Raw genomic sequence first — 26338 nt, 5'->3', positions numbered from 1 at the left:
TAAAAAGGACAAGGAGAACATTGATTGATTTCAAATCATGACGAACTTTATTGAAACATTGTTATTCCAGTGCTGCCCTCTTGTGGTGGTATATGGAGCTGCTGGATTACGAATGACTGAGGTGTCATTGGCCCTGGATTGAGAAGCTTTAATTTGACAGTTACTGCAGGAAATTAACAAACATTATAACAACTACGCTCAAACATTGCAACAAACTGTTAGTTAGTAGCTGTCAGTTCTGTCTGTCCTTGTATGATTGGCATGGTAATGCTACTGGGTCAATCTTTTTGGTAGTTTTGTCCCTATGGGTTTTCTACACTGAAGATTTGGAGGCTCCACTGTGCACAGGACAAGGGTCAAGTGGAGTGACCATGTGTTACCAGGCACTACATGACAGAATGATGTCAGTGCTAACAACCCACCAGGAAAGAAAGTGTCCTAAATGAGGTACTTCTCAGAAATGTTTTCCAAAAAGCTCAGGACACGTCATTAATTAAAGTGAAATCCCACCAACCGCTTGTTCCCTGGAAATCAACGTGTAAGAATTTCATGAATGATAAAGTGTATTAAAACAGCAAAGATAAACTCTGTTTCTCTGAAAATATTATCCAGCCTGACATGCAACGGACATACTGATCATGCCTGCACTGTGAATCTGTGTGCGTGTGTGTGTGTGTGTTTGTGTGCTCTGTATTTGTGTGCAATACAACCATCAAAACCATGTTTTACCTTATTCAGTACAACATACATTCAGGACAGTAATGACATTCCAAAATCGACTGTTGTCATCAGCATTTTCTACGATGCAAACAAAGGGAAGGGTATGAATCAAGCCAAAAATATTTTCACACACAGATATTCCCTTCTTTTACAATATCCATCAGAACATGCCCTGGCCTCTGCATAGATGCTTGCACATGTCCAATAGGGGGCAGTATATGTTTATAAAACAGCAGAGAGGAGAAGGTGTCAGTGTCAGATTGAAACATAAAAAATTGAATCTTTAACACACATTAGCAAATCCTACCAAAAGTGATGTGTTAAAATACTGAATTATAATATGTGGTTTGTGAATTCAGCTTCACAAACACACCCTGAACAAGACATGTGGCCTTTTCCTGATAAATAAAACCTCCTCCTATAGCAGGTGACGTGCTCCTTCAAGGCTGCACCTGTTTGAGAGGTGGTGCAGACGATGAGCCCACCACCCCACGGTGTAAACACCATCTCCCACGTGGCACTGATCTCATGTCACAGTGGTGACTCGGGGGCCCAGCAGGGGGGGGGGGGGGGAGGGACCCTCCGCTCCTAATGGACACGCACGCTCCTGGCTGCAGGGCGCACTTGACTGCACACAGTCAAAGCGGGGGTTTTCAAAATAAGAGCGAGGATTTCAAGTCACTCATGTCGTACGTGCATTATTACGATTTTTTTTATCTCTGGGTATTTAAAGCCCCTGCTGCTGCTGCTGGGGGGGGGGGGGGGGGGGCGAGGGGGGCTTGTTACATCGCTATCATCATCAGACACATGCAGGGGGAGTATGACGCCGCTTCCTCTTTTTTTCCCCCCTCCCCGGCGCATAGATATGTGGAGTTTTTTTCTCTCCTCCTCCTCCTCATCTCTCTCTCTCTCTCTCTCTCTCTCTCTCTCTCTCTCTCTCTCTCTCTCTACTCTCCCCCCCCTCCCCTCTCTCTCCACTGTACGATGAACGAGGAGGGGCTTGATGCCGTGGAGGACTCAGGCAGACGAGCCGAGCTGACCCGCTTGCGGTGCGGTGCGCAGCCTCCTCATTGAACCTCCATGCACTGACGAGCGGACCGGACATCAGGTAAGGATTTCTGCCTCTTCCCTACGACGATATTTGTAAATGAAATTTAAAAAAGAAAAGAGGAAACACCCCCCGTGGCTGCTGCTGTTGAAGGTGCTCTTCCTCTCCTCCTCACTACGAGGAGGAGGACCGGCTCGATGTCGCCTCAGCAGAAGCGCAGGAGAACCTCTCCTAATAGCCGACGACCTTTTCGCTGTGTCCACATGATCGCTGTGGTCGATGTCACACCTCCTGCAGCCTCCTCCTGCTCGGATGTAGCTCTCAGGCTTAAAGCAAGGCAGTTTTCCATCGGCTCAAATGTGACAGACTGCTTTTGACATTGACGGATAAGAGGTAAAAAAAAAAAAAGGAAAGATGAATATTTCCCTGACTGACTTTTTTTGCAGCATGTTAAATATCCAGGATAGTTGATTTTTTGTGCCTTGATGAGGGTTTACATTGTCGAACTGGCCCAGCCTCAGCATCATTGCAATGTGCTGCTCTCAGTGGGAGTTGGACTTGACCTGAATGTTTGCTGGATCAAAGATGACACAGAGGACGTGAGAGTGTGCAGGGATGTGACCCCAAACACTGGGTGATTGGCAGGAGGAGTCACAACCCTGGGCCAATCTGTAATGGTTAGTTTGCTCCAGTTTGTTTAGACTGCCCAAAGCTTGCAAACCTCATAATCTGCCATTTTTCCAGATAGCATACGGATGTGGGCCACTTTAGGCAGTGATGAGGTAATTCTGTCCTTCTTGTGGCCCGAAACAAAATGGATGTGAACCCAAGGGGCCCACTGTTAAAATAGCAAGTGTGGCCCCAATATCCCGAAACAAATGCTGGCCTTTCTTTGGCAAACATGCGGTGCTCTAGGCAAGGTGTAATCTGGATGTGAACCTGGTTACGACCACCTTTGGCACCTTTGGTTGACATGCGGTTTTGCTATGTCTTACTTGTGGCCCAGATCTGGCAAACAGGAGCGTGCATTCAACATGGGCTTGATATTGGCCAAATCTGGGCCAAAGCAATTTTGCTTCCCTCATTCTTTCTTTGTATCTGCCACCTTCCTGTTTGCCGAGATCAGAGGTTGCACTCACCTGCCTGTGGTGCTTCTACTTTTCTCTAAGACACCAGCAGGAGGGCTGTGCACCCCCTCACTGAAGGACATGTCTGTTTAAACCCTCACAGGCTGCCTTTGCTGCCTGATGATGCCTCACACACACACACACACACACACACACACACACACACAGCCGCTCCTGTGCTGCACTTGTGAAGATGTATGTTATGTGCTGTGACACGATGTTATTCACAGGTACAGGCCGGTAAACACTCCCCAAGCAACACAGTAACCCTGTGGGATGAAGGAGCCCAGCACAGTAAACCCCTTTGCATTTCTTACCATGGATGGTTTTCAGTGTAGAGCATCAGTTTGTGAAACAATTGTGAGTCCTGGGCTGACTCACCATTTTTGACATACTCATTAACCGAAGAAGCTCTGGGCTGTCATGTGCAACTGTTTGACAGATTTCACCCCACTCCCTCTGCAGGATGGAGCAGCTGACCATTTACTACCAGAGGCGTCTTGGATATATAGCCAGGGTCAAATCAAGTATACTTATGGGGTTTTGGACGGTGCAGGGGAAAGACTTTATTTGACTTGATTGATGAAACTAGAAAAGTCGAGCTGCCTCAGCATTATGGAGACAGCTGGGAGTGTGGATGGCTTTATACAGTAAGGCATCGCTGACATACTAGAGGAGCTTGATTCCAAGGGAGTACCCGCACTGAAACTATTCTCCCGTGAGTTTGTGTCATACATCCCTGGGTGTAATGTTGATGTGTATAAAATAAATGGTTGATGGCTGCACCATCATGACATAACCCATCAGTGATGAGTGTGCAGTCTGCTTCACGTGTGATGGATCTAAAGAACTAGAGGCATGCATCTTTTCAGAAATGTTGACACATTAATGCAAGCATGTTTTGATTTAAGCCCATTTTTCAGATTTTAATTATTGTAAGTGACATAGGATCATATGTACATCCCTGGCAGATTGTCAAAATGTGCCAATACAGAATAATCTTCCGATTAAATAGTCCTGGAGAGGCTTTATGAATAATACATGCCTCTTCCTCTGTAGGATTACTGTACTTGTGTTTACTAGCCATGATGGATTTTCTCATTCTGTGTGTATACACTCTCAGTGTCTGTTTTCATGTCTATGGCTGGACACAGCGTTTGCAGCAGTAAGATCAAATAACATTCAGCTATATGATTTTTTGAAGCTATGTAAATCTCAGTGCACCTGTTGGCTCACAATATGAGCTCTCTGCTTGTCCCTGTCTAATACAAAAATGGCGACTCAGTGTGAGCACCTACTGTAACCTTCCCACAACACCGTACCCAGATATAAATAGATCAGAGCAACACCAATGTCACAAGCTCACATGCAGCACGCATCTGCTGATAAAGGCTTACTGTTCCATCAAACAAAAACACTAGGAGCTATTCACCAGTCCCAAGGTTATAAAACCAACATTTTGCCGCCTTGTGCCAAACAAAATTAGAAAAAAGATATCAACTTAAAATAGGAAAAGTAGCACAAATGTGTTACTGTCAACACTCAACACTTTTTCCTGCGAAGCTTCTGAAATATTAAACACAGCAATTTCACTTTCCAGTGGTAATTAAAGCCAAGCACTATTTAAATGGTGCCTTTTTCCCGATCATTGCCAGCTACTGAAGAGGCCATTACCACAGTGATTCTTTATTATGGGAGGCCATTAAGCGGTATCTCTGCTACAACAACTTTAGTTCACACTTTCACCTCACCACCTAATTTACCGCGGATCACAAGTTTCAGACGTGATCTCAAAGTCTGCTGCACGCTCTCATCGAGTGGGTTCGGTCACTGTTAATTCAAACTCTGTAACCCAGGGAGAGATATAACATCCTCAAAACAATTGCATGAGTAATAAAATCACAAGTCACGAATTCCCCAAAGTGTTGAGAACAAGCACTTCTTCAAACGTCCAACTGTGTTTCCGTGCTGTTTCATTAGAAAGTGATTTTCCTCTCAGCTGTTACACACGCTCCGTCATCAAGAATGCATTCCTCGTCGGAATTCCCCCGGAAATGTTGGGTTGGTTGGAGGGTGGGAAGTTCGGGGTTTGGAGAGTCACTCCAGAGTGAGATCGTTCGACCATATTTAATGCCTGAGTGTGTAGGAGGCGGAAAGTCAAACACACCCCATGCTGTCACTGCAACCCGGCCCTGGTGTGTTGTGTTTACCAGTAAAATAGATTTCTCCTGCGTGCTCTTTTCTTTTTGCAGGGCTGTCTCTGTGATCACAGCCTCTTTAGGGCCTGGCTCGCCTCCAGACCGGTTTCTATAGATGCATAAGCTGTCTGCCTTTCCCACTTCTTCATCAATCTGAAATCATAGTTTCCGGTATTATTTTTTTCCCAGTGGATGAATGTGGCAGGCGGTCGATTTGTGAGAGCTATAACGCCGACAGGCTTTTTTTTTTGTCATCAGCAAACACTCGACCACATTACTAATGTGTTTTCAGATTTGAAGCACGGTTGTTCTCGGCTGTAATTAAAGAGTTAGTGAGTTCAGACTCATTTGGCTGCATGGAAAAAAATCAGTGTTCAGTATTAGTGCAAACACAGGTCACTTTTCCATCTCGCAATGTTTGGCACAATTACAATTTCATTTTGCAGGCTTTAATTTGCAGATAACTTAATAATATCTGGAGCAACATTGATTTAACTTTATTAGTATTTCATTTCATCAATCTGCTGAGACATGGTGTATGCAAGACATCATTTGTTTTCTATTGGTGTGCAGAATGTAAAACAAGCAAAATTGGGTGGTGGTGGTACCTACATTTAATAAAATCCCCACCCAGCTTGCTGTGGTGTTTGATACAGTGCATTTACAGTACATGTGGTCTGAACCAATGCGGCTTTGCCAGCGAGGCGTTAGCAGACTCAAGAAGTAGGTCAGTAGAAGCCGGCAGAGGCAGTGGCACAGCCTGTGGCACCTCTCATCAGTGGGTCAAATGAGATGCCAGTTTGAACGGGCAGACGACAGCTCCGACCTTCACTGTCAAGCACACGGTGTATATGGGCACAAAACTTGGTTCGTGGCATTAAAAGAAAAGAGGTGTGATGTGAGGATTCATTGAACAGTTGAACCATTGAGCCAGCTCTTATCTTTAGTAAATAGCTGTCGTTTGATGTTGGCACAGTGGTGCAGGAGTTAGCACTGCTGAGTCACAGGAAGAATGTTCTCGGTTTGAATCCTGGTTTGGTTTGAATCCCGGTTTGGTTTGAATCCTGGTTTGGTCAGGGTCCTTTAAGGTGCGTGTTCTCCTCCTGCCCGTGCTCTCACTGCGCATGACCAGCGAGAGCCTGAGCCTTCATCAGAGGAGAAGATAGAGAAGTAAGTAAGTGAATCACGGAAAAGTCGGCTTCTAGCAGTTTGCAAATCCATTTTTTCTCCTTTTGTTAAGATAATAAATATTCTCTTCATGTGCCTGCAATGTGTTTTGTGGGCGATTAATTCAGTAGCGAATGAGCATCGGATAAAAGCTTCAGTGTTGGTGTTTCAACTTTAAATGGTCTCCTTTGGTGTAAAAAGATTTGTGTGAATTGTACTTATCAACTGTCGCTGTGTGCAAATAATCACCATTTTAATTTTGTCAGTTAAGGTGTTACTGCTGCACACACACACCGAATCCTTCTAAAGTAAAAACCTCTCTGATTTGGGTTCCCTGAGAAACACTGGAATGATAAGGGACATGACCTCCTGCTTGTGAGGTAAACTGATTACCAGGGGCAAGGATCATGTGATACCTGTGCTAAAGATCATGTGATGGCCTCCTCCGAGAAAGGAGAGTGGGTGCACTAATGCTGTTTTTCCTCTCAGACGTGTATCTCTGTCTGTGTAAAAGTCTTGAGTGAAGTAAGTACCAGAATTAATTTGACTTTGTATTTAAATACAAGAGGAACGGATGTACTAATTCTGTTTAAGTCAATATTCCGCCAACAGTGCAAACTGCTGCTTTGGATTGTAATGGTCACAGAATCCAAATAACACAGTTTATCACCTTATTGTGTCTGTTCAGTTAAATGGCTGCTTGTGCTCAGTGACTCGTCACCTTGTTGTAACCTGCCCAGCCTCTTTTGACTTTATTGTGGGCACAAACTGCCAGGAACTGTGTCTTTGTTTAGAAGACTATGTTGAATTTAAAAACGAGACACAGTGGGTGTTTGCATGCGTTCAATGTGTTCTATGAACTACTGAATTATCATTCACAATATAAATTATAGTTACTCCACTAAATACAGCATGTGTTAAGAGGTTTAATAAAGGGGATGTATTTATGTCTTATCAACCACTCAAGGCTCTTTACAGTAAAATCAACATTGACAATCCACTTTTTCTATCATACACCATTCAGACACTGTCGGCACAGCTGTCAGGGGTTATTCGGGGTTCACTATCTTGCCCAAGGGCATTTCAGAAGAAGAGCCAGGGATTAAACCACCGTCCTTCTTGTCAGTGGGTGACCCACTGATCCACAGCAGCCCCTATATATGTTGTTATGATTTGGGCTCTGCTTTTGGGAAGGTTTTCTTGTGGCCGGTATCACTTTGAAAACACATTAGAGGGGTGCTCCCAAAGGCTCTGATGGTTTTAGCCCCCTTCATCAACATGCTGGGAGTGTTTTTCTCTGGCAGGGGGTCTCCCAGGAGCGCCACAGGAGCCAGAGGTCAATGACAGTGGGGCAGATACCCTGGTGATCAAGCCACTTGCCATTGATCTGGATCAATGATACATCAGAGCCAAATACAGCTGAGTGGTAGGGGTCCTGCGCCACAGTGCAGTTTAGACATTAGTCACTGGATGACTTACTGAACATTTTCTCTACTCTAACACAATTGTTTACCTCGCTGTCAGAAATCAGAGAGCAGTGTTTGTAGAGCAGTGTGTACATTGTGTGTGGCGGGAGATGTCCAGAGGTTGAGAGGCTTACACAACTCTTAGCGAGTCAGAGCAGAGGCTGTAGCTGCAGTGGGACAGAGGTGGGCTGGAGTAACAGACGGACAAAGTGAACTGAATGATATCACTGTTGAATGACAATGTTGATTTTGTGATGGAGAACTAAGGCGGTAGTTTCACATCAAGTTTAATTGGGGGCCTTCGGGTCCGCTGTGTTAGCAGCAGCGGTTTCTGCCGCTGCCTGGGGGAAAGGACTCGTCTGTCTGAAGAGCGGCTCTGAAATTACTGCTATCCTCTGCTCTGATCCACTGCAGGCTGCGAGGGTTGCTGACCGAGCGAGAAGTCTCTCTCCCGCTCGCTCGCTCTCTCCCCCCCCCTCGGCTCAGGGCTGTGTAGTGTCAGCACCTTGAGTCTCAAAGAGGAGCTGTGGACTGCTCCGACACATTCGCGTTGAAATGATTTCATATTGGCCCGGCTGAAGTGCATTTAGCAGCTGGAAGCGGTACTGTATAAGTGATTGTGTTACTTTAGCCTTGTATATTCAGCTAATCAGCAGTGCAGTGACCTTGTGTTAAGGGCAGCGGGAATCTCTGGTTACGCTCAGCGGAAGGCGATATCTTGGATTGCGTTCGTCGCTCGTCGCTCGTCGCTCTGCTTTTGGCAGATTGAATGATTAAGTTTGTTGCATGATTTGTGGTGATACTCTTCATAAAAGCTCTTTTTCCAGTGGCCATTTTGAGCCTGGCCAGCATTTGGGGTGGGCAAATTGTGCCTCGAAGAGATAGATAGCACAGCCCAGATATAGCCATCACCACTGTGTCGGATGATAATGTCGGCCAGTGGTCATGGAAATTCTGCAACCTTCATATTGTCTCTCCAGTGTTATCGGACCTTAACAGATAAGGATTGTCAACGCATTGTCCTAAAAGCTGCTCTAAAATATTTTATATCCTAATAACAATGGATGAATTCATGTATATAAAAGCACCCAAGCCTAAAGAGTTTCTAGCTTCAGCAGACAATTGTTTTCCAGGAAAATGCTCTAAAAGAAATCCTTGTTCCCAACAGAGAACATATGACGAACAGAGTTAGTGACTCGCTGGTGAACCGGAGTGAGCATTTAGCCACTGAAGAGTCACATTTATTTACATAAACTATATCTAGGATATGGTGGATAACAAAACAGAGCGAACAGGGAATGAGAAGACTGGTGTATTTTTTGCTAGATTGTCTTACTCCATGTAGCCAAAAAATAAATATCCCTTTAAACCCTGTCAATGAGTGAGGCTTGGTAATGAATGTTTGTGTTTGGATAGATCATTTTAGTTCTAATAATTTGAATCAGGAGATTTATTAGGCTGTTTATTAGACAGACATTTTTGAATAAAAAGATGGTTTTGTAGAAAAGTATTGAAATGGGAATAGTTCAGCATCATTGCCAGGCCAATTACTTGAATATGTTGGGGTGAAGCTCTGGTGCTGGTTTTAAAAACAGCTGGTATTAGACAAACATTTTTTAGCAAAAACTTCCCCAGTAAGTTGTAGCTCACACAGTAAATAACATATGTTAATGTTACTACACAACAGTTGCATCCATCTGCCCTCATAAATGTGTTGACGCAACCTTAGTTGTTATGCTGATCCTCTGGGTCGAGTGAGACATAAATTCTAAATAGTCGCTGTGGGAATAGCTTCACCTGGCCCGATGGTACAAATTCATTAGCAAAGCAAGGAGATTTTAATTCAAGTCAGACCTTAATTATACAAGATCCTGATGTCTCATGCTGTAACCTTGTTTGTCCATATGCTGCTCGTCTTAAACAGGAGCTGAATATCGCATGTGACTTTCTTTCCAACAAGCATTGTCTGGTAACTCAGCGCTGATGAGCTGATTTAGTTTGTGATTGAGTTTCCTGTTATTTTGTCAGCAGCCACTAACGTCAAGAAGAAATCAACATCCTCCTAATTCTAATTGAATCTATTTCACTATAGGTTTTTACCGTCACGTACATCTTGCCCTGTTTGTGCCTTGGTATGACATCTAATGCTGGATTAGTTTGATGTGAATAGAAGCTTGAATCAGACCTTTATTCCCCTGGATCGTCTTCTGGATGTTTGTGTTCGATTACACTGAGGAGAATAAGGGCCACATTGTTGAGTAATAACCAAAAGCTATCATGCATTCATCTCCTGTAAAGTACATTACGTCATCTGACCTCTACAGGCGGAGGGAAGAAAGAGACCTCAGGCTGTGGGAGGTATTGGCACATTCAACAGAAATAGCACATCAGATCATGTGTACATTACATAGTTGATGTTTACTTTACATTATGCTCTCTAATTTCTTCCCTGTGGCTGTGACACTTCAACCTGCCTATGAACTTGTGCAGTGTGGTGTAACTGCTATCCAGTAGAATAGTCCTTGTTATTTATAGCAGCATGGTTGACTCATGTTTTCAACAACTGATTTTCTTCTTACGATGCTCTGCCTTTTCTATACAGCACAACATGAATGGACACTGTATATAAGATGAGACATTGCTGTGAAAATAAATAGGGCAACTGTATATATGTGCTGGCTTGTTGACCTATGGAACCCCTCACTCTATGATAATTGTTCCTTTTCATTAGGTAAAAATATAATAATTAATTAAGGCAAGCAGTATTCATTTGACAAAATGGTGGCTCATCAGACACAGTAATGGCTGAGTAAACACCTAATTTGCCGTGAACAGACAACAGTTCTGTGGTATACTTTAAAAAAGCAGCCATTTACAGCCAAATACATGTACTACATGTATAAAATATATCCTGAGTGGAGAAAGGACATTTTATGCATAGTCAAGGTTAATTGTGAGCATTTAACTTGTGCTACCTTTTAGTTACATTTGGTGCTAAATATAGTGAAATATAATATTATAAGGCACCAGCACAGTGTTTTTAAAATTTGATCACATTCTTCAGAGAAGAAGTTCAACATTTTCAACACCTCAGTAGATTTTTTAATATCAACATGAATACTGAAGCGTTTGTCATGTTGGTCGATGCAGCAGGTGTTAGAGAGGAGGGCGCTGTAGGTGTTGATTACTGAGGACACTTCCACATACTTCTAGTCATAGTTTCTCATGCCATAGCATTAAGGTTTATGACCAATGGAGATTATTGGGGGACTAAAACTTTCTAATACTGAGATATTGGTTGGGAGATTCCTAAAATATCTAGGTTTAACCATAAACCTTATAATGCACAACTTTAGATGAAGAGAAAACACAAATATACAAATACAAATTGAAAATCATACAGAAAAAAAACAACGTAATATAGAAATGTGAAAAATAAAGTTCTTCTTTCTGTATTGTTTGAGGCATATGAGCAAATATTAACACATTATCCCTTCTGCATGGCATATTGAAAAGATGTTTGATCAAAAGTCACCATTGTCAATACTAGACGGCTCCAGTAAAATAAGCAGTGTTTGATTTCATCAAGAAGACATTAAAAAATAGAGAGATGTGAACAAACTGTGAGGGCTGCTGGGCAGTATGCTGTGGCCAATGTTTCTTAGAGAATACACAATGTTGAAAAAATGATCCAGACAACAGACGCCAAGACTAGGAACACCCTGAGATGTGCATTTTTCGTAGATCTGATTTCAGAGAAGTGTTGAAGTTGCAGACATGTCTCTTCTTCACTGAGATTAAAATGATACGGTGTTAATTTCTTGCCACCATCGCCATCTGTTCAGTCCACTACACGGCAGCTGTTCGCTTCTCTCTCCGTCGAGTCTTCAGTTTCCTCCGATGGACCTTCAGCCAAGGGAGAGCAAATGCCCACCTGCACCGTGGACACGATACCCCTGTTACTGGTTTCCACAGGATAACACCCTCTCCCTTCAGTCCAGCTGGCATGGTGTCACATTACATAGCCGATGCGGGTGCCATCCTGAGGTCAAGGGTCAGACGGCTACCTATGACCAGAAGTGGTGATCCTGGATGAAGTGGCTGACGTGCATCTCGGTGCCTCTAGAAACTGTACCTCCTCTCTGATCTGTTTCTGCTGACTCTCATTCATTATCCATGCTTTCTGCCCTTTCCATAATCCAAAATCAAATGTAGTGCTGCCACATGTGGGATTATTGATGCTGTTATTTAATGACTGTCAGGATCTCTGGCATTTATTTGTGATCTACCGCCTGTGTGAAGAGCTCATACTGGGAAACATGCACTATATTTACAGTCTGATTTGATTTCTCTGAGCCTGCGAAAAGGCTGTCATAAATTACAGGAATCTCATGGAGTGAGGCACTGTGGCGCTTTATAAATTCCCGGCTGGGAGGAGGGACAAAGAGACAGCGGAGGAGGGCTGTGCTCTGAAAGGCCGATCTTTATGTGACTTCGGTGGGAGGCGGCGTTCACGACACACGACACAAGCTCAGAGGCAATGCTTAAAATGTCTCAGGCTTATCATGGAAGGTGGTGCGCTCTGCTCTCTGTTAGCATCAGTCTGCACACTCTCCTCATTCTGCCACTCCTTGTGTAAACCAGGTTTGTAACCATGGCCAAGTGTTTTTTATTCAGGAGGAGCTGCTCCGTGTTGTTGGCGCAGAGGCTGCTGGGTTTATTCGTTCCCAGCAGTCCTGTAACGAGTGAAATTATCTTTAATTCAAACTAACAGCACCAATGATTTGCTGCCAATATCTTGTGTGCATACACCAGGCCTGCGCATCCTGGATGTCTCAATGAGATGGATCTGTCTGCCTCCCTTTGGTGCAGAACCATGGGACTAATTGAATTACCCCCCTCCTTAGCTTCAGAGTCCCATGGGAGTGCACAACCAATCATTTGGAATCTCTGTTTTCAGAATTGGGGAGGGGCGGGTGTACCAGTGTGGTCTATCCTTTGAGCAACCAACTGTATAGCCTCTGCTATGAAGAGGCTATGACTTTTCCATAACATCACCATAGCTACCGTCGGATTAGATGTCGTCACCCCAGATGGTTTGTCACCTATCGACCTCTGAAGGGTGTAGTCGCACTGCAGCTGGTGGCCAGATGTACCCCACATAGCTGCATTGCTTGCTAATGAGAAGTAAGTTTAAATTAGCAGGATTGCTGATGAGTTTTCCTCAGATCAATTCCTAAATTTGAAAAATGTTCATGACATCACTCAGTACGCTTCTCAAAGCTGCATGAGGTTAAAAGGTCGTGCTTCTTTGGATTCTGTTTTTGTCGTAGACGGGTAAGGTATCGTTTTAGTTTTTTCCAATATTGATGCTAAATCAATGCTTTTTTAACGGTTCCGTTGCCTAAACTGATGGATTTTTCTTACAAAAGCACAAAACAGAGTGGCTTTTGTAATTGCTAAGGCAAATTGGAAGTTGAAATGTAATAGGTTTACCATTACCAGTTAAAGCATTCCTCTTTAGGAAAACAAATACCAATAAATGCATAACAAAATAACATAATACATAAATTTAACCTTCCTGCAATTATTACACAATTAATGACAGTTTCAGGACTTGATTCAACAAAATACTTCAGCTCTGATCTTGTCATCAATTTTCTTCTCACTGCCTAAAGTTCAAGGGACCTACTATCAAACTGTAAGCTAACTTTACGTATTTCCACCGCCACGTAGAGAGTGTTGCCACCATAGTAAAGTTTTATGTTAACTTGACATGTGCGTTGATGTCTATGTTTCCTGTAAGCACCGAAACGAGGCACCGAAATCTGCAGTGTGATTTGGTCTGGAAGGTAAAGGCTGAGTTAGACTCTATAAAAGCTGCGACATGATTATATTTAATTTTACCTACTGAAGATATTATGAACTGAAATATTCAGGGGAAATAATTAAGATAATGGACCTTTTCTCTAACCAGTGGTGTGAAGGAGAGCTGTGTGCTAATGCCCAACACTGTTAAATGTCAAACCTGCGGTAAGCGCTAAACTCACAGTTTAACCTTGGATACTCCTATAATAAACCCAATTAAATCCAGTTTACTCAACTAGTCCGGCTGATGTAAAGTTGTCGCCATGATCCACAGTGCAATATATATTGAGTATCATGTAAGTGAGAAACAACACGACAAATGAATGCAGTGAAAATGTAATCAATTTTCATGTAATATTCCTCATGATTGTCAGTTGCTGGAGGTCATACACTTCACCGGCCTTTTCTCTTCATCTACAGATAGCAGTATAAGTATGGATTTTCTAATAACCTTACTTTTCCTTCTGATATTCAGGACGTGGAAATCAGTTTGACGGCTTTACATTATTTCATCCAACATGACTCTGGATCTAAATCCTTACCGGCTGCAGCAAAGAAAGAGAGCAAATTGTTCTCCTCTCTTTGCCCTCTGTCAAACATTTGCAAAGCCGCGGTGAAACACTGGAGATTGGGTGTCCCTATCATCTGCTATTATGAATTCCTCCGTCTGTCTGCGGTGCCTTTCGTCGTCGCCCTTTAATAAATCAGATTTACTGCTACATCTGTAGTGCCCATGCTAATGAAGTAACGCCAAGCGCCGAGACACAGTGTTGATTTCATTTCCTGCCTCTCTGGCTGCTCCCTGGGTGTAGATGCAGATTACATGTCATATAAAAGGAGAGATTAAAGAATCTGTATCCGAGTGGAGTGTCACAGGTGTGTGCTCGGCCTCACAATTAGATGTGGAAGTTTGACCAAGAGCGGCGGAGATGGCGCTCGGTGCCGTGGGCTTCCTCTTCTTCTCTCTTCTTTTTCTACAGATCTTTGGTGCATAACTTTTTGTCTTGTTAACCAAGGCTGGAGACGGAGGTTGTCAGGTTCTCCCACACATCTCTGCCAATGAACATGGTGATAGCTCCCCTTACAGAGATCTGAGGCGAGGCAACTGAGATATGGACGGGTTGTCCACTTATTAAAGAACAGACGAGGGCACAATTCATTGCCTGCCTACATGCTTGCGTTCCTTCCTACCCATGTGTATGCCCAGTGCCTGCAGTCTTTCTACCCGTCTATCCTGTCAGCAGTAGACTGACAGAGAACATTGATGGACCCAATGTAAATATGCTTGTGAAGGATTTCTGCAATTTCAAACGAATGTTATTCTTTCACTTTATTCTTTTATTCTGCAGTTCTTTATCTCATATGGGCAGACATATTTCATACTTGATATTCCTGGGTGCATTGTTACAAGCATTAAGTAGTTTGCAATATGACAGTGTGTTGTTCAGTGAGCGATTCAGTCTTGTGCTGCAACAATTGAACAATTTGTCAATGGCATTAAATTAATGCCCATTATTTTAGTAATGAACAATTAAATATAAAAAAATGACAAACATTATCTGCTTTCGCTTACCCTCCGTTTCACAACACACTGAATTAATAAAATAGTTTTGGACTAATGGTGGTAAGAAAAAAAAGGATTTCACAGACAACAATGCTCTCAGGCCGGTACAGTTTAAGAGATTGGGCCACCAGTGTGTGTGTGATGTGTGATAGAGAAAGTGCTGCACAATATTAAAGAGTGTGTGAATGGGTGAATGACAAATCTGTACTGTAAAATGCTTTTAAATGGTCCAGACTGAAAAAGCACCATATCATTTTCCTGATATTTGATTATGTTAAATCATTGATTGATCCATCAACATTCTAGACATCTAAAACATTTTTCTCTGTGACCTTACCAAGCAGCCAAACTGTTCTACAGGCCCCTGTTTGATCCCTTTACATCCGTTGGCATGTTAAGATGCTTCATGCAGGCATGTGCACCTGATTGGTTTGCACACCATGACTGGAACTAAACCTAGACCACATTCTGACTATCAATACATTGTATTGTCTGCCAGAGTATGAAATATTGCTACATAACCACTGACAAATATGCATGATCTGTTATGTGGTGTTAACAGTTGAACAGCCTTGCGTTGTATTTCCCAGGAGTTTATGGTAACGTCAAGGTGTTAATGACCAAATACATGATTTTTTTCAACATGCATCTACATCACATCTGAAGCATTCATCAAATCAAGGTTTTGGCAGATGCATTAAAATGCCCTGAGTGCATTTCTATATCTAGGCAAAACTGGATTGTTTTTTTGGGGTCTACTAACATTAGCACATCGCTGCTTTTTAGCACTGCTGACACTTTGAGGTTTTTTTTTTAAACTGCTATCTCCTATGAGATACTCCATTCTTTCCGTCTCGCAGTCATGTGCTGCTGAGTTTGGGAAATGTTCAGTTCTGTGGTTTCAACCTTTAACCCACTTAACTGGTTTAAATACGCTTTATGTTTTCATAGAGAAACTGTTGACTTGAGTCTTCCTCGTGATTTATTATACAGCTGCAAAGTCTTAATGCGCTCCAACAATATTTCACTTTTTCAAAAAAGCAAGTTCGAGGGAATAAGAACTTCAAACTTGTTGTACAGTACCTCTCCTGCTTCACTTGGGTTGCAAGCTAACAGCCAACCTGGGGTTTGTTGGCTATATTACTGCAAGGGTTCCATTTTAGTCGTCTAACTCTCCTAAGAGATTTTAAATCCTAAACAATCCAAGGTGCTTTGTTCTTGGACATTCTTGTGTCGTAACTCATTAGGCACGAAACTGCACCCAAGTTTTCTCCCTTTTGTGTAAGTGCAGAGAACAGCAAACACATTGTTTATTGCACGCAGCTGATTTACGTGATCTGGTTTATTACAACCTCCCCCTGCTGGAGCCTGTGGCTGATCATTATATACTGAGAATTGAATCCTTTCCTGTGTTCGAACTATCTCTCAAATTAAATTCCCAGTCCCCTGAAAACAATCACATTAAAATTCACCAGAGACTGATTTATATTATGATCTGCACCTAATTTTACAGATTTGTCATCAAGACCCATGAATTAGTCTCTACGAAAAATCTACAAAAATGTTGGAAAATTGAATGTTAAAGAAAACATCCTGGATCTGTTCACTGATCTGGAAATTGAATGGCTGCTTCCCTGAGCCGTACCACAGCCTTCAACCAAGTCTCATGGTCGTTCGTGCAGTAGTATGGTAGTAGTAAGGTAATCAGCTAACTAACAAACAATTGCAGACGAAAAAATTACTTCCTTGTGTTGGAGGTAATAACAAGTACAGCTGCTTTCTACTATCACTATTTCCTTTGCCACTCCTGAGCACATTTGCTGCCATTCGATGAACTTCCAAAATAATGTTTTGGACAAAGGAGCCCGTTAAATCTACATGGAGCAATGTTCTATTTATTACAACTTTGTTAATTCCCATGAGGAAGTGGATAGTGGCCAGATGTTCATCAGAACAGATCAAGAGACAAGCAGTCCTTATGCCTCTTAATGAGGATAGACATAGCTTGTATAGGATAAGAAGATCAGGTATTATCACCACTTTGATGTGTTGGGTATGTAGATTCTCTTTTCCATTTGCGCCCTGTTTCTTTACTTTAGTTTGTCCTTGGCCTTCAAACCCACTGAATTGTTCACATTCTGATCCGTGTTGTCGCTACACTTTTTTCTTTTTAAATTAATCATAAACTGCCGTGAATGAAAATGACAGGTATTATTAAGAGGCTGTTGATAACGTGCTATTTGCGTAGGTGTTGTGTTGGGTGGGGATAATGAAATGTTATCGGCGCGACTCAAAAAAGCAGAAATAATAATTATTCAAGTTATCAGCTTGTTGAATGCCCCCCCTGTCCCCCTCCCCCCAATCTAATTAGAAGTGTGTGTCAGCATTAATGAGTCGAGTGCTATTGTGGCAGAATTCATCAGGGCAATTAGAGAATCTCAGAAAGGGCGACACTCCATGGGAAACTGTTCAGTGGTTGGGACGCTCACAACACACTGCTATCAGCACCACGCACCCCCGACACTGACCTCGGGTACAACAGTCAGCCACATGAAAATGTTCAGTAGACCGTTCTGCTGATGGATTGTGTTATCACGCTTTATCAAATGATATTATATGCACTCTAACGTTTGTCTCGTTGAGTAAGCACGGATAATATATATAATCATTTAAGTAAGCGAGCGGCTAACGCGCCATAGCCAGAAACCAGCAGCAGAACAAAAAACAGACTTTTGTTATAGTCAACAGTTGCATTCAGTGATCGTGAGTATTTAAGATCCTTGTTATTGACTTTGAATGTTGTTAAGAACCTTTACAAGAAAATTAACACATCCACATTTAGGTGAAGCAATTTTAAAGAGTGAAAAGAGAAAATACATTTTATCAAGTGCTGGATTCACAGCCATGCAAGTGGATCTGTGAGACGTACCGTAAAGGGATAGTTCACGGAAAAATTTAAATTCACTTCACACACCTTCTTCAAATGTAAAAAAACAACAGAAAAAAAAGAAAATGCCTCCATGTTGCTCCTGTGGTGTCATCCAAGCATCTGTACGCCGCGACATTCAAATTTAACCTTAAACAGCAGAATTTACACTATGTTTTTAGCCTTCATGGAAATTCACTCCTGGTTGAGAGATTTAATTCAGGACCAAAATCATGGACTGACCGACTTTCACTTGCAAATATGCAAATACTCAAAGTGCTAATGAAGAATGATTATGTGCTACGTTGTTAAATCCTGTCCCTCTTTCAGAGGATACTGAATTAACCTGCAGAGCTTTGAAATGGCCAGTGGTGTAGTTCAAGAGATGCAGTATATTCAGTCAGGAACTGATTAGGTTTTTGTTTATGAGGTACAATCAATCCCCCCCCAAATAGCCGCTTAGGGGAACCACCCTGTGTATCGTTAAAGAGGACTGACGGGGCTCATGTCTGAATTATCGTTCTGTGTTATTGTTATTATGGATTTTTCATCTGCACAGTGTGAGCCATGATAATGTGTTTATTCAAGGACGGATACACAGAACGGCTCTGACATTCAGTCTTGTCCTTCAGCTGTTGCTCGGTCTATAACAAGCAGGATAACATATGGTGGAAAATAACTTTCTCAGTCACTAGACCATTTAGATACTTTGTCGGGTCCCCAGAGGATGGTTGATATTATTTGTTAGTATCTTAAATTAATTGGGTAAAATCTTGTTTTTTTTGTAGTACCAATGGTAAAAAGCTATATTAAATCAAATTTGGGCAAGAATAAAATGAAAGTTCTGTTTGAATAAAGTGATTTTAAAGGTTGTTTGTTATGCACAGTGAGTAGGACCTACAACCTGTAGTACGGCGTGTTTATTGTTGTTGCCTCAGCATTACACATATTTATATACACCTTTAATTCAGGGTTTCTTGGAAAGGCTGCATCAATATTAAATTGGCTTGAGGGTCCTCACACATTAATTATACAAATGCAAGAATAAATGGAAACTATTTAGCCGATGAGACAGTTTTTTTTATATAAAATATAATTGGAGCAAAGGAAAGAATGTTCAGTGTCAGTTGTTCTCAACAAACTCGTGAATGATCTAGCCAGCCCCCTAGTATATAACTGTGGAGAAATGTATGAGAACAGAGCAGGATCCTCTTAAGGATCACTTACAGTAGCCCTACATCGGAATCCACAATATAGACTTTGATATACAGGCCTTGTTTTAAATTGTGAGTCAAACCACTAAACCATTTCCTCTATGTTTGATACTAATTTAGCCTCAGTAGATGCTCTTTTGTCTCCACAGAACATGAGGGCTCAGTTATATCTTGATATATTTATTGTAGAATACAACAAAGACCAATGATCAGAAAAATATAATCACTTCAAAGTTTACATGACTCAGGGGATCCAATAAAATTATAAAACTAGACTTACGATGAAGAGATAGTGAGAATCTGTTTTCAATAGTAACTAAAGGTGTTTACATGATCATTTTTGGATATCTGTTTTCAGGAGGTATAAATGGTTAGCCTGACGTTGTCAGACTCATTATTCTAGTCAGAATATGAGTCTGAGACCGCTCCATTGGGCTGTGATTATGGGGCGTGTTTCAACCGAACCAGGAAACCAAGTGCCTCTTCGCTCAATTGGATAGACCTACAACCAATCAGAGCAACGTAGTATGTGACGTATGTCAAGCGACGCATAGTTGTTGTCAGTTGTCTGTTTCAGGAGTTTATTCACGCTCTAAATAAATCAATGGAAATGCTGCTAATGCCGCTCGTATATACACCGCAGGCAAAGCCCCCAGGAAGCAGCTGGAGACCAGGGCTGCTCGTGAGAGCCCCGGTCGCCGGCGGCGTGAAGAAGCCCGCTACGGATCTCTCTCAGAGCCTCGCGACTCGCTACCGGCCCGGTATCGTTACCGGCCCGGGACCGAGGCTCTGAGAGAGATCCGTCGCTACCAGGAATCCACGGAGCTTCTGATCCGCCAGCTGCGCTGCAGAGCTCCGCTGTCATGGCTCTGCAGGAGATCAGCGAGGAGGAGAAACGGCAGCTAATCGTTTTTTTTAAGCATTCACTTCCTTGTTGCTCCAACATTAACAGCGTCCCAACATGTGTCTTTTGTCTCATATGTGCTGAGGAGCGTAGCGCCCCCCCCCCCCCACTCTCTTTTTATTTATATGACTGCTTGTGTGGCTGCAGCATCGGGGCCAGCTGATACATTCAACTTTTTATGAATCCCGTAGGAGGACGGCAAAAACATCTGTTCGATCTACAAATGCCTTGATCACGTTCCTCTGTTCCTCTTTCAAAATGAATGCGCTGTCGATGTCTCTGAAACAGACTCGATGGCAGCATCGACACATCTCAGCTCATAGATAAAAAACACTATATATGTCTAAATATGTCTCAGCTCTCCAGCGGCAGGCAGCGCTCTTTGGTGACGTGGTTGATTACGTCACTGTAGATCATCTGTCAATCATCGTATAAAGCCCGCCCTGACGATCTGATTGGATCGAACAGCTTCTGTTTTGAGCATAGTTTCTCCCCAACGGAGCGACTCCAGACCGAACTTCCCGAACAACAAATGTTGTGGGCGGGGCTAAGTTCGTCTGGCACCCAGGCTAATAAATGGTCTGATAAAGGATATAAATAATAAAAAAGCTTCTTTTAAAATAAAGTTTTGTTACAAAAAAAAAAAGGAATAAAGGAATACATAGCAATTGCAAAATTTAAATATCTCTGAAGTCTGAACTGAAGTCTTGCATAAGTCCCAAAAGAAAAATCTCTGTTTTCTTTTGGGACTTTCCAGTGTGAAATATTACCAGGTTTTAGCTAGCTCTGCTAACGCCAATTACTGGAAATCACTGCTTACTCGTCTACAAACCTGTGTCATGTACCCACCAGTGGCAATACAGCTTCTTTGAAGAAGTGATATCCAAGAAAAGGAATTTGCAGTTTCATCCGGGTGAAACTGATTATTAAAGATATTTAAAGATGTGGAATTGGTTCGGTACAGAGATTTGCATACTCGCTGATGCCCGGCATTAGCACTATTATCTGGAAAGATCTCGGAGCTACCTCATAAACAGGCACGCTTCACCTTAACCTTCACCTTTACAAATTGTGGTTTCCTTTTCTATCACCATAACAATCCTATGGCCGCTGAGCTTTCTAGCCGTGCTGGGTTTGATCCTGATGTTGCACTTGGCATTCAGTTGCCAGTGACAGTGTGTTTGTGTGCTTCCACATTAGATGTTGTGTATGCAACAGTCTCTAAGCTCATTACAGTAATCAGGTTAAAGAGAAAGGAGCTGGGGAGCACTTGGTCTGCTATATGCTTCCTCTGGACTTCCCCGGTGAGACGAAGAACCTCTCACACAGGCTCCAGCTGAGCCACCGGATCCCGCCTCTGCAGACGCCTGCTGCTAATGATCGGCTGCTCATGTTTGTATGAAACCCACACTGGGTTATTCAACTGCACCCATGCTGTCATAATGACCAGCTTGTAATTGAACTTCTGATACACGGCCAGACTTGTGTGGGATTCCTTGCTTTCTGCACTTTGGTGTGTTTTTTGCCCAAATGAGGCTTGAACGACAACGCACAGCTGAAAAACTGTTCACCCTCACAGAACTTCAGAGAATAGCACCATGTAACAGCAGAAATGCTGAATGTATTAACAAGTGTAGCCTGAGTGTGTAAGGGAGAGGTGTTCATTTCACCGTTGTTGCTTTTGGTTTTTGGAGCTCGCATTCTGCTGAGTCACAAAAGCTGTGATCCCGCAGAAATGATAGGACTTGAAATATGGCTGTTTAGCCTAGGTCTTGGTTTTATTTTATTTTGTGTCATCAAACCCTTGAACTCGATGCTATGTAGCCTCATTAGAAAGTACAGAGCAAGTTCAGTGAAAGTGGTTCAGACTGCCCTCAGCTGATCTATGGCAGTGGCAGCTTGTCTCTTTAAACGCTGAGTGTGTGTAGCCATTGAAAGCACTTCAGTGACCATCTTAGAGAACCACTAATGAAAGTCAGGGCCTTTTATCATTCATTGGTTTCTTCTGTAGACGACGCCGCTGCTGCAGAAAAGGCCCCGTTTGTTTCCCCGGAGCTGACAGAAGCCACCTGACCTGGGAATTGCCCAAATTGAGCGTTGCCATGGCAACCGGCAGATGTGGAGCATGAAATAGGGAGGCTGTGAGTCTTTAACTAAGCATGGCAGTATCCCTTACATGCTCTGCTCCTTATCCTGTGGCTCCTCTGCCTCAGTAGAGGTCCGGCTGCGAGTCGTGTCCAGGGATGAGCTGCGCTTGTTTCCCCTCTGTCCATATGGTGCCGAGCTGAACGCATGCACAGGAAGAATGTCAAGCAGTCAGTGTGGATGTCTCAGTTGACCCTGTTGCACAATATGCAAAGGATATCCATGCCGTGTGTGGGCGGGCGGTTAGTTGACCAGATGTTTGTGATGCGGATTTGAGCCAGAGATGTTTGTTTCCAGTAATCAGAAACACTTGGAAGTTTAGGGGGTGGAAATCCATGTGTGATGGCCAGACAGTCCTCTTTAGGATATCATTTGGATGCAGAAAAAACTGTATGCTGTATAATTTATGTGTTCCTGTAACTTTTTCCCATCTGGTGCTGTATTGTGTGATTCACATGTCCTGAGCAGATCTCAGGGGGGGAAAGAATCTACAAGAGTCGCTTTTAGTGGAGTTGTGTAGAAATGTACAGTAATTCATCTGCAGCTGTTCACATTGTATATTAAAAAATATCCCTTCAAGAGGGTATTTCCTAATTTCATTGTCTTTGAGGTACACCAGTGAATGAATGTTGATGGGTGTGATCTTATTCTTCGATAGCCTGTGTTGTGGAAGTGCTGTTAAAATGAACTGTATTTGTATCGAATTAAGTAGTTAAATGTCATTTAGCGCAACACAGAGTCACTTCATCCAACTCATACAATTAAATTTGACAAAGACATCCAGAGATGGAAACAGAGACAGCTCAGCTTCAAAGTACAAGTGTCAGGTTGTGAGGCTGTGGCTGTCAATTTAAGGATAAATAAACTTAATAAATGAACAAATAGCCTTAATTATACCTAAACTAGGGTTAAGGACAGAGGATGTCCCTCCTTGTACAGATTGTAGAGTCCTATGACGCAAATAGTTATTTGTGAATATGGTCTTTACAAATCAAATTGGATTTGATATAATTTTTTGGGGGAATAATTAATATAATAACTGATTTGCAGTTATGAGTTATCATGTTGTATATTTGTAACTTACCAACACACATGAACAGTGAAACAAGCAGATTTATATAAGAATGTAATGATTCATTTATAAATTCTTCAGATCATTTATTTGATAAAGAAAACTTAATCTGTGACTCTGGGCAAAAATGTAAGTCTTTATATAGCATTGCAACTTGTAAGTCCGATCAGTAGAAATATTTTATTTATTTAGAACTTTATTGCTGGCTCTGTGTCATGATAACGCCACTAAAAATCATTTGAGTGTATATGCCGTTCCTTCTCATAACCAAGCTACCTAAAGATTTTTTTGATTCATCTCTGTTTTCTACTTCACGCCCACCAGAAAAAAGCAGTCCTGTTAAAAACATGTATACAGGCAGGCCTCCGGCTCGCAGCCTCCGCTTGCAGAACGTTCTGAGGTGGACAGTATTTATCTGAGGGAAAGTCGTTGTGTACGCCATCTCCAGCCAACTTAAACATTGGATTCTTGAGTGCTTTTAGTCCTCGCTGAGAGAAAAACAAAACGGCACGGAGTCGCACAGTGATACCGTGCTCGGAATGTACTCCCATGCTCACAGAATAATGGGCTTTTTCGTTTGCTTTGGCTTTTGCATTGTTTGCTTTCAACTTTTACTGTCCGGTCTAGATGTTGATGTAGATCAGCCGTTCATCATTTTGGGAATGAACGCACTCTCTGGTTAGCTGTTTGGTTAATTGAGCGCAGGGAAAAGGTTTCAGCTAAAGTGACTACCTGCCTTTGTGCACGTACGTCTTCTTCACTGCACTGTGGGGATCAATCCACCGGCTGATGATTCTCACAGCTCTCGTTGCAGCTCCCTTCACAAAACGTTACATTATGTCTTTTTTTTTTCTGCTCCTGTGAAATCGGAGTGACACTTTCACAGAGAAGTATTTTCATTTTTCAGACGCGCTCTTTCAACATGAATCAAAGCAAACTCCCTCAATCTCTTTTTGCTGCTGAGCGCTTCCATGTACGTGTGACAGGAGAGCTGAGAGGCCCTCTGGGTGAAGCTGAGGTTTGTGTAGTCGTGTACGCACCCTTACATAAAGCAGCCCCTCATGAGGTCACGGCGCTATCTCTCTGACCTTGTGCGCTTGACATTTAAAAGCCGAACTCCTTTAAATCACTGGGGAGCGTAACCTGCGTCCGAGTGACCCTGAGCGGCTGCACAGTAGATGTGGACCTGAGGGCAGAGTGGATGTCGGGCCTTATAAGTCCAGGAAAAGGTGGGCACCGCAGCAGCCATGGCAACTGTGGGCGGAGTCGCTGATCTGGAAACAATGGGCCAACAACATGGCCTCTCCCTGAACCTCCTCTCATGCAACAACATGGTTTCACTCACCATTAACAGGGGATTTCATTCCTACAATGTCTACTTTGATACTGTTATAGATAAGTGTTTCCTTTTATAATGCACTGCTGAGCTTGCTGAGAGCACATCCCACCAGAAGCTGTGCAGGAGGAACTAATGTGTAACTGCTCTTAACAATCAAACTGATCCGGTATGTCTGCTTGTGGTGTTCTAAGCTAAATGTTTGGTTCTGCTTAAAGAGCCAGAACAGAGTACATCCGCCTTCATGTGTCACGTTTCTTCCTTTACAGCGTGCTGGAGGATACGAAGCGCTGATAGAGTCCGCTGCTGTATCACACTCTGGAGCGAAGCCAGGGCATGTTCCGTTCCACTGCTCTTGATACTGTAATCAGCATGCAAGTGGTAGTAGGCAGTCAGCTACTGAAGTATGAGAGAGAGGCTCAGCGCAGACAGGAGGAGATTGGAGGCACCTGATTTACGAGGGCGCGACACTGCAGGCAAAACACGCAGATTGTGTGAACCTGAGGTGTGACAGTGTCGTCTAACACCGCAGGACGATGGAGTGGTTTGAGTCGATGAAGTCTGTGGTGTTTGCTTTCTGTCTGTTGTTGATGTGCGTGCTGTAATGCATGCAAACCTAGGATGCCACGATGTGGGATATTTCCCACTGAGTAATAAACTTGTTCACTGGACATTTAACAAGAAAAGACATGTGTTGGCACCAACTTTGATCTTTAACGTTAGATTCCACTTCAGGCAGCCTCACTTTTGGACTCCACTTATAGGTGTGTGAGTGTAGATGTGAAACCTTCAGATTCTTCCACCTTCATCTGACACACTTTGCAGATTGGCTTATCAATGTTGTCTCGTTCCCTTGTAGCAATCGGGTTGAATCAGAAATTATTGCAGGAGAGGCTCTTTTATTTTTTGCTCTGACACCTAATCCCCTGACAGTCAACACTGTGATGCAACTCTGCTCTACTGCTGACACTTTGAGTATTCAGCATTGATTGGAGTTTTTATCTGATGAACCAGGGAGCTGCAACTGATGTGTAAATAACCATATGGGTTTCATGTCTAAACTAGAACGGCACTCAGAGCACATACCTCTGCCAAAACACATTTATATTCACTAGATACAGACTTCAATGTGGATCTGCACCACATTGCACACACTCATAAATACCAGTATGGAATTTCTCCATCAAAAATCCACGAATTTTTCTCTGAGAAAACAAAGGAAATGTTGAAAAACACACATCTCACGATGTTCAAGAAAGGGAATAAAACTGCTGGATCGACCATATGATCCTGATCAGCACCAACACTAAACGGGTTCGTGTTTGATCCCTACCACATCCTTCCAAAAAGTTTCGTGGCAATCTGTCCAGTAGTTTTTGTGTGTTTCCATGGTAACTATAACAGACCAATAAACAAACGAAGGTGAGAATGAAATAGAATAAGCAGAGGGGCTGGTGGGGAAGATATATCATCAGTATGTTTCTGATCACCCCACAACTACCGTGGGGACCTGTCCACATTCACCTCAGCCTATTGTACATTTTATCATGCTACAATATGAGGAATTTACTATGCAGTCGTTA

The 26338-nt window shown here is 42.7% G+C and overlaps 1 protein-coding gene across 1 annotated transcript in view; it reads left to right on the top strand.

Annotated features, from left to right (window-relative positions):
• Positions 1-1759: 1759 nt before the first annotated feature.
• The window catches only part of tln2b (talin 2b), an 86058-nt gene continuing 61479 nt past the window's right edge, over positions 1760-26338 (top strand). Inside the window, exon 1 of the mRNA XM_061076090.1 lies at positions 1760-1828. The gene's annotated coding sequence lies outside the window, so the exon portion shown is untranslated. The remainder of the gene's footprint in view (positions 1829-26338) is intronic.

Source organism: Limanda limanda, chromosome 8 (assembly GCF_963576545.1).
Source record: "Limanda limanda chromosome 8, fLimLim1.1, whole genome shotgun sequence".
In the NCBI taxonomy this organism is placed as follows: domain Eukaryota; kingdom Metazoa; phylum Chordata; class Actinopteri; order Pleuronectiformes; family Pleuronectidae; genus Limanda; species Limanda limanda.
This window is presented reverse-complemented; position numbering and strand designations above follow the sequence as displayed.